Genomic DNA, 10,945 nt, shown 5'->3' with positions numbered 1-10,945 from the left:
ATGGCCATATTAATGCACTTTGTAATATACATCGTGCATTAAATATGAGCCATACAGAAGTTATTCACTTACCTTCCCTGCGCTGGCGTCCCCGTCTCCATGGCTCCGTCTAACTTCAGCGTCTAATCGCCCGATTAGACGCGCTTGCACAGAAGGGTCTTTTGCCTTCGGGTCTGTCCGGCAGCAGCAGCGTTCTGGCTCCGCCCCCTTCTACGCATCATCGCGTAGCTCCGCCCCGTCACGTGTGCCGATTCCAGCCTCCTGATTGGCTGGAATCGGCACACATGATGGGGCGGAGCTACGCGATGATGCGTAGAAGAGGCCGGAGCCAAAACGCCGCTGCTGCCGAAGAGACCCGAAGGCAGAAGACCCTTCTGTGCAAGCGCGTCTAATCGGGCGATTAGACGCTGAAGTTAGACGGAGCCATGGAGACGGGGACGCCAGCGCAGGGAAGGTAAGTGAATAACTTCTGTATGGCTCATATTTAGTGCACGATGTACATTACAAAGTGCATTAATATGGCCATACAGAAGCGTATAACCCCACTTGCTTTCGCGAGATAACCCCTTTAATTCTTCATATTCTGTAATTCTGGAAAATGTCCATATATTTCTGTAATGTACACTGCATAAGATGCCACATTTGGAGGAGCATTAACATGAGAATGAAAAACTGTTCACATAGTCTTGTTGACTGGAACAAATATGACAGTTTAGTAATATATCTATGAAGAATAAGCATAAGTCGCTGACCACGGGGAGGGACACACTTCTATGTTCCTTATGTCAACAGCTTGTGTTTTTTTGTGGGTTGCCAAAAAATATATACTGTATATCGTTTGCTTTTATTTTGAACTTCTGTACAAGGTGGAAATAAGGGTGGTTTCACAACTGCACCCGGGATTCCTCTTTCCTGCATCGTTCGGGGATCCTGTAGCAGATCGGCTCCGTCTTAGGACCCAATTGAATAGCGCCAAACGGATCCCATTGACTGTAATGGGGTTTGTTCTGTTTCTGCTCAGCTGTCCAGTTTTTAGACAAAAGAAAAGTTGCTGCATGCAGCGCTTCTTCTTCCAGTATTTTGGGCCAGATTTGTGGCAGAACCTCTGACCGGAAGTTCAAACGCAGATGTGAAACCGGCCTAAAAGAAATAAGCTCTTGCCTGGTCATCTTTTTGTCATCTCAAATAACAAACACTTCAGTATCATAGATGTCTGCCACTACATATCCTGCTGAATGTCATTTATTGTCCTCTGGTACCAAAGTCTTATTCAAGTAAAAGGGGTTGTCTGCCACAGAAGGCCTAAAATATCAAATCAAGCAGTACTTACCTGATCTCTGTTGACAGCAGAAGTCAGGTGACTGCTGATCAAAGGCCAATCAAAGGCCACACCGTCACCATTTGAAACGCATTGCGGCATGGCATCTGTGATGTCAGCACTGAAGCCAGGAGAACACTAGGTGATGCTGTGGCCTCTGATTGGCAGACAGCGGTCACCTGATTATCGCTGTCAGAGACCGGGTGAACAGCGGGGCTGCAGCGCTGGATCACCAAGGGCAGGTAGGTGCTGCTTGATTTGTTATTTTAGGCCATCTGTACCTGACATTTAATTTTCAAATTGTAGCCAGCAAGCCCTTTAATGATAGTTGGTCCACCGCAGTCTGATGTGTGTAGGAATTGTATCCACCCAAGAATCTCCCTAATATATTATACACATTATTTGTTGAAATGTACACATATATATGCATTTTTATGGTAACTGTTACTATAATTTAGATATTGTATAGTTTAGTTTGATCTGTTAATAAAAAATGGTCAAGCCTATGTATTTTATTAAAGTGATACTAAATATTATTGAAGGTTAACATTTCACTTGTTGCAATTCTCCATGCAGACCACTGACAGAAATGAAAAACATGATAAAATAAATAGATGCAGTCGCTACTGAGATTTTAGTTTTGTCTTTTTTTTCCCATTCAATAGGGAATACTCCAGTTGGCATTGTTATGGGAAAGTGGCCCCGGGCATCAGAGGGCATGCTGCATTTTTCTTATATAGTTGGGTTCAAAATGTTATACTGATTAATTTAAGGGTGCGTTCACATGTCGCTGATTTGCTACAGATTTTGGTGCAAACCTGCAGAAAAGGAAATCTAAAAACAAACAAACAATCACTGAAAACGGCCATATACTTACTGATACAGGAGGGCAGATGTCTGCATCCCCTCAACATGCAGGCAGCCAAATGCCAAATAAGGGAGCCAAAAACACCTGTGGAGGACACCGATGAGAACAGTTTGGCTGCCTGCATGTTAAATTTAATTGAAAGGATTAAATCTGCTGCAGATCCATGTCAAAATCTGAGACAAAATCTCCAGCAAATCAGCAACATGTAAATCAGAGACGTAACTTGAAGCTCCCGGGCCCTGATGCAAAACTAGTAACAGGGCCCCCAACTATAATGCTTTACTCATAGTACTGGGTTCCCTATACGGAGAAGAGAGGCCTTATGGGCCCCCTAAGGCTCCTGGGCCCGGGTGCAACCGCATCCCCTGCATCCTCTATAGTTACGCCTCTGATGTAAATGCAAGCTAAGTGCTCCTTCACATGGGCATATTCATGCATGTAAAATTTGCACGCGCTATATGCGGACAATAGAACCCATTGTTGTCAACGGATCTGTTCACATTTCCATATTTTGTGCGTGCATTTTGGTAGCGCACAAACAAATCAGCATGCTCTACTTTTAAAGGTCCCACAGAAGTCAATTTGAAGTGAGCAAATTTGCACTCATTACGCAAGGAGATGAGTCATACGCTGCATAATTCTAAAGAACACATCTGGTACTAAGTAGCCATTTTAAGCACTGCCAGTCAAGGAAACTGCATAGCTCTCTGGACTTGGGCTGGTTGTGCAACTTCCATTGACTTCTATTGGAATTACGGAAACAGTGTAGCAAAGCCTGCTCAGTTGTTTCAATCCTCCTGACCACCCCCAGCCACCACATCTAGCTTGGCACCGAGTGGTGGGAACCATAACTAGAGATAGGTGCTGGTCCTAGGTGTGAGAACCACACCTACCTGACTTTTAGGGCATATTCTGTCTGAGACTAGAATTTCCCTTTAATTGCATACGAAAATACCCAGACTTCAATTATAAGACTGTATACAGTACACTCCCTCTAGTGGTGACTTTAGGCACGTTATCTTTTAAATTTATGTCTATGCTAGGGTTTGAGGGCTGTTTATCAGAAAAATAAAGCTAACCAGCTCCCACTGCTTTGTCCCCATTCTACTACTGTATTTGCATTAAAGGAGTTGTACCAATATAAACTTATCACCTTAAGATTGGTGGGGTCTTACCGCTGAGACCCACACAGTCTTAAGAATAGGGGTCCCGTGTCCCTCTTTTCTCATCACTGCAGGGACACCATGCATGCATGGCCATAGCTCCATTCCATCTCCACCTCACTGCGGGGGGTGCAGCAAGCTCACAGTGAGGTGTACAGGGGGAAAACAGGACCCTGTTCTTCAGCACTAGTTGTATACTGCTTGGAACCTCAGCTATCAGCCATGTAGAAACCTGGAAGCAAGTGTCCAACTTCCATGCAATGCCCCCCTTGGCAGTAATGAAGTATCACAAAGCGCCCATTGTAGTCAACAGACTATCCATGCCTTATCTCCTAGAAAAGGAGGCGCTTAATGTAGCCACTCTCATGTTGGTGAGATAAGGATCCAGAATGGGGGGCCCTTTTGATCAACTCCTAAGTTTAGTAGTTTCCTAGGTTTAGGTGGTGCAGAGTTTTAAGGTAGCAGAAATGCAGTCCTAAGCTCTCACTCAGGAAGGTTGTGAGTTCAATTCCCCCGTGGTTCAGGTAGCCAGTTCAAGGTTGACTCAGCCTTCCATCCTTCCGAGGTCAGTAAAATTAGTATCCAGCTTGGTGGGGGGTAATAAATAAATTACCTGAAACCGCTGTGGAATAAGTTAGTGCTATACAAATAACAAGATTTATTTTTTTATTTCTTAAAAAGATGAACCCTTTAAAAATAAGCAAATTGTAAAGCCTTACCGCTATTTTGAAACTGCAGCAGTGTAGATGACTAGAGTAAAGTGAAGTGTGATTTAATTAAAGAACTGTCAGACATCCAAGAAATTTAACACAGTTACAGCAAAAAGACATTCCTTCTCACATGTACCTTACAAAATGCTGGATGATACAGCTCACATAATGAATTTAGGCAATCAGCACTCCAGTATTCAGGCGGAGGATTAGCACTGACAAATGCTGCATTTAGCCCTATTCATCTCCTCTATCAGTCATTGTTATGAGTGCCCATTAGTCACTAGTCATCACTTTGTTTTTAAAGTGTCAGCAAACCATAGCCATCTTTTAGAGGGACACTGTAATATATAGAATAGGCTGTTCATTTGTATCTACAGGAACCTGCTCTGGATATCTGAAAGCAAGACTGCGGAAAACCAGGACCTTGATTTAGGGCATTAGGATTATTTGGAAACATGAAAGTCTTCCAATACGATTTGAGTAAGTTTGAAGCTTTGACGAATTCAAGGGTGGAAATCCAGGTAGCACAAAAGGTTCGTAAGCAAAGAATAAAGTTGCACATACAATAAAGTTGGACCAATATTGGGATAGGCCTTGTCACACAGAGACAATCTCATAGTGGAGTGAAAACGATTTTCATTGCAATACAACAAATGTAGTTTTCGCATTGTTTTCTTCTGAAATTCCACTGCAGACGCCTCATAGAAAAGTCTCTACTGTATGTATCATCTTGTTACTATCTGGTTTCCTCTACCCACTGGCGTCGTCCATTGGCAATGAGCAGAGGAGGCCACCCACTTGACAGATATAAAGCATCAGGACTAGTGATGAGCGAGCATACTCGCTAAGGGCAATTGCTCGATCGAGCATTGCCCTTAGCGAGTACCTGCCCGCTCGGGAGCAAAGATTCGGCTGCCAGTGGCAGGCAGGGAGCTGCGGGGGAGAGCAGGGAGGAACGGAGGGGAGATCTCTTTCTCCCTCTCTCCCCCCCGCTTCTCCCTGCTGACTGCCGCAACTCACCTGTCACCCGCGCCGGCACCCGAACCTTTTCTCCCGAGTGGGCAGACACTCGCTAAGGACAATGCTCGATCGAGCAATTGTCCTTAGCGAGTATGCTCGCTCATCTCTAATCAGGACCCAAATCTAATGGAGGTTGGTGCAAGGAAACGGGGGAGTGTAAAGACAAAAGAAAAAGACTGCGGTCAAGGGTATACATACCATAGAGGCAGACCATGGGGCATCTATAAGGCTCATGGGGAGAGGGGGCCCAGCATTGACGGTCTTCCTTCTCCAAAGGAACTCAATTGCACACAAGCAAGGGGCTGGCAATTTTCTTAGGGGTCATGGAAAGGAAGTGGAAGGGAAAACAGACAACAGACCCTTCTGTTCTGGGTGCCAAAATCCAGCACCAAAATAAGTGGCCCATTTTTATCTTTGTTCCCAGCAAGAGAAACCAAGCAATCTTGTAGATATTGCTGGGAACAATCACATTTTACTCTACTGGCTAACATGGTACCAAACTTTTTTTATTATTTTTATCTTTGTTATGGGGCATCCTCTTCTCTACAATATGTACACCACTGGCTGCGATAGAGTTAGCAGGGTCCTGCTTATAAGAGGAGATGACAGGTCCTCTTTAAGAAGTCATCCCTTGACCCGTTGAGCTGTTTGAGGGTGCATACTGCTGTATGAGATGTGCGCATGTTGCATATTTGGAAAACCAGATTCCGGATCTAAATGCATGGTTTGCCACCCTGAGATCCATTGACAACATGGAAAGGAGTTTTCTGCTCGGTGAGCGGGCACTCACTGGGGTAGATGTGGGGGTGGATGGTAGCATCGGAGTGCAGAATAATCAGGCAGCTAGCTGGGTGACAGAAGGAGGGGTAGAGTGAAGAATGCCAGGGAGGCTAGTTCTTAACTGGCACACCCCAATAAGTTTGCAGACGAGGGGAATGCCATTGCAGGATTAGCACTGTTGCAGCATGATGTGGCCTTTGTCCGCCAGGGGAATGTCCGCTCCAGTAAGAAGGGAAATAGAAGCTCAGGGCAGGGTAGACAGGTCCTAGTAGTGGGGGACTCAATTATTAGAGGAACAGAAAGGGCCATCGGCCATAAAGACTGTGATCGTCTAACTGTGTGTTGTCTTGATAGGTTACTGGGAAAGGCTGGTGAGGACCCAGCAATCATGTTACACATTAAATAAAAATAAAATAAATCTTATTTGTATAGCGCCAACTTATTCCGCAGCACTTTCAGGTAATTGTTATTTATTACCCCCAACCAAGCTGGGTACTCATTTTACTGACCTCAGAAGGATGGAAGGCTGAGTCAACCTTGAGCCGAAAAGTATGCGTGGCTTTCGGGATGGAGCGTTGCTGTCCCGGACCGAAACATTTATGTATCATTTCCGATAGAAACTGGAGTAAATTGTACCAAAAATCTACACTAGGTCCTAGCTCGCATAGATTTCTGTGTTGGCACACGGAGTTGTGCACCACTTTATATATTACTCCAATCCTACAATTGTGAAAACGCCAGTCTTAGTCTTAAATTTCGCTCTTAGTGTTTCTCACTCACACACCACCTCTTATTGCTCTTCTTCTGTTGGAGGCCCTATGGGCTCTGTCCTGTGACTCCTACTCTTCTACATTTATACTTTTGGCCTAGGACAGCTCATTAAATCCCATAGCTCTCAGTGCCACTACTATGCTGATGGCTCTCAAAATTACTTCTGTGGCCCAGATAATTGCTCTCTGCTATCCAGAGTGTTTAATGCTCCTCCTTCACCTCTCAGGCCTCTCTCACACAGGCGTTGCAGTAAGCGACCATGATTTAAAATTGCGGCGCTATGCTGTGCTTTACTTTCATTTTCTGTGGCCGATAACGGCTTCTAGCGCTCCTTATCATTGATGAGGAGCGCTAAACGCCCCAAAATAAAACAGACACCGCCTGAAAATCTCGGCGCCGAAAAGCACCACAATCGAGCACCTCTCTGAGCGGTCCCATTGCAAACAATGGGAGCATTATAACGCAATTAGCACGGTTCTGAAAGCGCCACACTAATCGTGATAAAAAACATCTGTGTGAGTGAGGCCTTAGGCCTCCTGCAGACGGCCGGGTCGGATCCCACAGCGAGAATCCTCGCAGCAGGATCCGACCCTTGGCCCTGCAGTGACCACTGCGGCTCACCCACTTCCGGCGTCTCCCCACTCTGCTATGTGCCCAGCGGGCGCATGCGCAGAGAGCAGCCGGCACGTCACTAGTGACGTTTCCATGCGGGCCTCTTCGAGGCTCGCACAGAAATAGGACATGTCGCGTTTTGTTTACCAAGCCAGTTTTTACGTGGTCAAATTGCGGCTGTCTGCATAGGATTGCATTATCTAATGCAATCCTATAGCAGCGGGCACAGGCGGAAATTCTGCGGAAAATCCCGACGCGGAATTTCCGCCTGTGTGCAGGGGGCCTTACTTTCTAAAACTCAACATGCAGAGAACTTTAATCATTATTTATTTTTACAGTTCCATTAATTCCAGGGTGTGGTTTATATGAAAAGAGTTTCAATACATAAGAAAAAAAATCAAGAACACTAAACAAGATTAAATGAAGAACTGAGATGAGATAGAAGGCTGTCCACAACCTGTTCCCTCCATGCATCTGACCTAATATGCTGATAACTCCCAACCACACTTTCTTCTTGTCTCACATACTCTCGCCCACCTTCAAAAAGGTGTTTTAAGTATTTCCTAGATTAATAGGGGTGCTGCAGCTGCCATTATAGGGGTGGAAAATATTAATACATTGCTGTATATACCCTCTGGCAGCGAGGTATAATGGAATAGACTTCCAAGCTTACTACATAACCAATTCTAACAGTGGCATTTAAACGGCCCAACAGGGAGAGGGCGCTCCCTCTGTCTCCTGAAATTGTGGATCGCTGTTCGAGTGTCATGGCAGTCTTGGCCCTTCTGAAAACCCCTAAGGCCCCCTGTCCACGGGCGTTGCGGTATCCCATGGCGGATCTCCCGCGACGGATCTCCGCCTGGGAGCAGGAGCCGCAAACGAATCTCCGCCGGTCAGCCTAATCTAATAGATAGGCTGACCACGGAGAATCAGGGCAATTCGCAGCACAGTGATTCTCCGCTAGTGGACATAGGCACGGCTCTTTCCATAGCAATGCTATGGAAAGCTTCAGACGGCGTGATTCGCCGGCGGTTTACCGCCAGCGAAATCACGCTCGTGGACAGGCACCCTATGTACTTCTGCCAGTTATAGCATGCTTGCTGAAATACAATATACTGCAATACTGAAGTGCAGCAGTATATTGTATAAGCGATCAGATTATTGCAAGTTTAAATCACATATGGGGACTAAAAAAAAGGTAAAATACGTGAAATAAAGTTTTTTTAATTACTGCAAGAATAAAAAAAATGTAACGTTTAATAAACCCTGCTTTTCTCATTTGAACATAAAAAAACATATTTGTTATCGCTGCTTCCGTAATAGTCTGATCTATTAAAATAATGTGTTATTTACTCCACACAGTGAATGCAGACAGAAAAAAAATACATAATGCCAGAATTGGGCTTTTCTTGATTATTCGGTCTCTAAGAAAATGTGTCAATAAAAAGTGATGAAAAAGTCACATGCACCCAGAAATGCTACCAATAATAACTGCAGGCCGTCCTGTGAAAAATAATGGCAACAGAAGACATTTTTTAACTAGAGATGAGCGAACCTACTCGTTTCAAGTAATTACTCCATCGAGTACCGCTATTTTCGACTACTTCAGTACTCGGGTGAAAAGATTCGGGGGGCGCCGGGGGGCGGGGGAGGCGTGGCGGCGCGGGGGGTAGCAGCAGGGAACAGGGGGGGGCCCTCTCTCCCTCTCCCCCCTGCAACCCCCCACTCACCCACGGCGCCCCCGAATCTTTTCGCCTGTGTACGGAAGTACTCGAAAATTGCGGTACTCGGGCGAAAAAGGGGCGTGGCCGAGTACGCTCGCTCATCTCTATTTTTAACACATCTTTTATTTTTTTAAAAGTAGCACAACAAAAAACGATATAAATTTGGTATCGCCATAATCATATTGACCCACGGAATAAAGCTAATGAGTCTTTTTTTTCCTGCACTATATATGCCATAACATCAAAACAGCCCCACCCCCTCCCCCAAGAAATGCCAAAATTGCGCTTTTTTATATTTCACCCCACTTTTTTTTTATTTTTCAGTACATTATATGGTACATTAAATAGTATAACTGAGAAAACACAACAACTTGTCATGGGAAAAACAAGCCTTCTGATCGCCATGTCAACAGTAAAATAAAAATGTTATGATTTTTGACAGTTGAGAGGAGACACAAAAAGGGCTTGGGAATGAAGGCATCAAAGCAATCCTAGAACTTGACAACTATGATTATGAACAATCTACCACTCGGTTTCCAAGGTGCTGGGTGGGGGCGAACATATATATATTTATATACTTGGATAGATAGAGTTATAGAGAGATATGAGATAGATAAATTTATAGACTAGCTGATATACCCGGCTGCGCCCAAGTTAATTTGGTAAAGGTGTTTACATGTTGTTCGCACAGAAAATTTTCATGAAGTCATGGTTACTTCAGAGGAACCGAGGAATACAATATATATATATACACATAGAGGAGTTGTAGATTCTCCTCAGACTGCATGTACCGATGTCCCTCTGCAGAATGTGCCATCCCTCTCACTCTCCTCAGTATATTATATAGTACATTAAATAGTATAACTGAAAAAATACAACAACTTGTCATGCAAAAAAACAAGCCTTCTGATGGCCATGTCAACAGTAAAATAAAAATGTTATGATTTTTTGACAGTTGAGAGGAGACACAAAAAAGGCTTGGGAATGAAGGCACCAAAGCAATCCTAGAACTTGACAATTATGATTATGAACAATCTACCAAGGTGCTGGGTGGGGGGGGGGCGTATATATATATATATATATATATATATATATATATATATATATACACACACACTTGGATAGATAGAGTTATAGATAGATAGATATGAAATAGATAGATTTATAGATAGACTAGCTGATATACCAGGCTGCGCCCAAGTTAATTTGGTACAGGTGTTTAGATGTTGGTCGCACAGAAAATTTTCATGAAGTCGTGGTTACTTCAGAGGAACCGAGAAATAGAATATATATATATATAGAGATATATATACATAGAGGAGTTGTAGATTCTCCTCAGACTGCATGTACTGATGTCCCTCTGCAGAATGTGCCATCCCTCTCACTCTCCTCACTTTTAAATGTAATAAAAAGGTAATTTTTATTCAAATTTAACTCCAGGCGAGAGGTTGCAGCCCTATCTTAGCCTTAAAGGCATGCTCCAACCCTGAGGTCCATGGCTGCTTCCTTATGTACATTACAGCCTTTCAGTATATACACAGAGGTGATGTAGATTCTCCTCAGTATATACACATAGAGGTGAGCTGGATTCTCCTCAGTATATGTACACAGAGGTCAGTTAGATTGTTGTGCCAAATTTCACGCTTTCACTTAGCATTGAATAATTGAGTTGTGACCCCTTTACTTTTCCTATTTAGGACGTAGAGAATGCTAGTGTCAAATTTCACATTTGTACGACACTGGGAAGTTACATTACATAGGGGTGCAATTACTTTTGCACTTAGCATTGAATAATCGAATTGCGACCCCTTTACTTTTCCTATTTAGGATCTAAAGAATGTTTGTGTCAAATTTAATAATAATCTTTATTTGTATAGCGCCAACTTATTCCACAGCACTTTCAAGCATGAGAGAAATGCAAACAATAGAACAATTACAATGTGAGATAAAATCAGTTTGAAACAAATGGGGTCAGG

Source organism: Eleutherodactylus coqui, chromosome 3, assembly GCF_035609145.1.
Source record: "Eleutherodactylus coqui strain aEleCoq1 chromosome 3, aEleCoq1.hap1, whole genome shotgun sequence".
In the NCBI taxonomy this organism is placed as follows: Eukaryota; Metazoa; Chordata; class Amphibia; order Anura; family Eleutherodactylidae; genus Eleutherodactylus; species Eleutherodactylus coqui.
The sequence above is the reverse complement of the archived record's forward strand: the minus strand, read 5'-3'. Positions refer to the sequence as shown.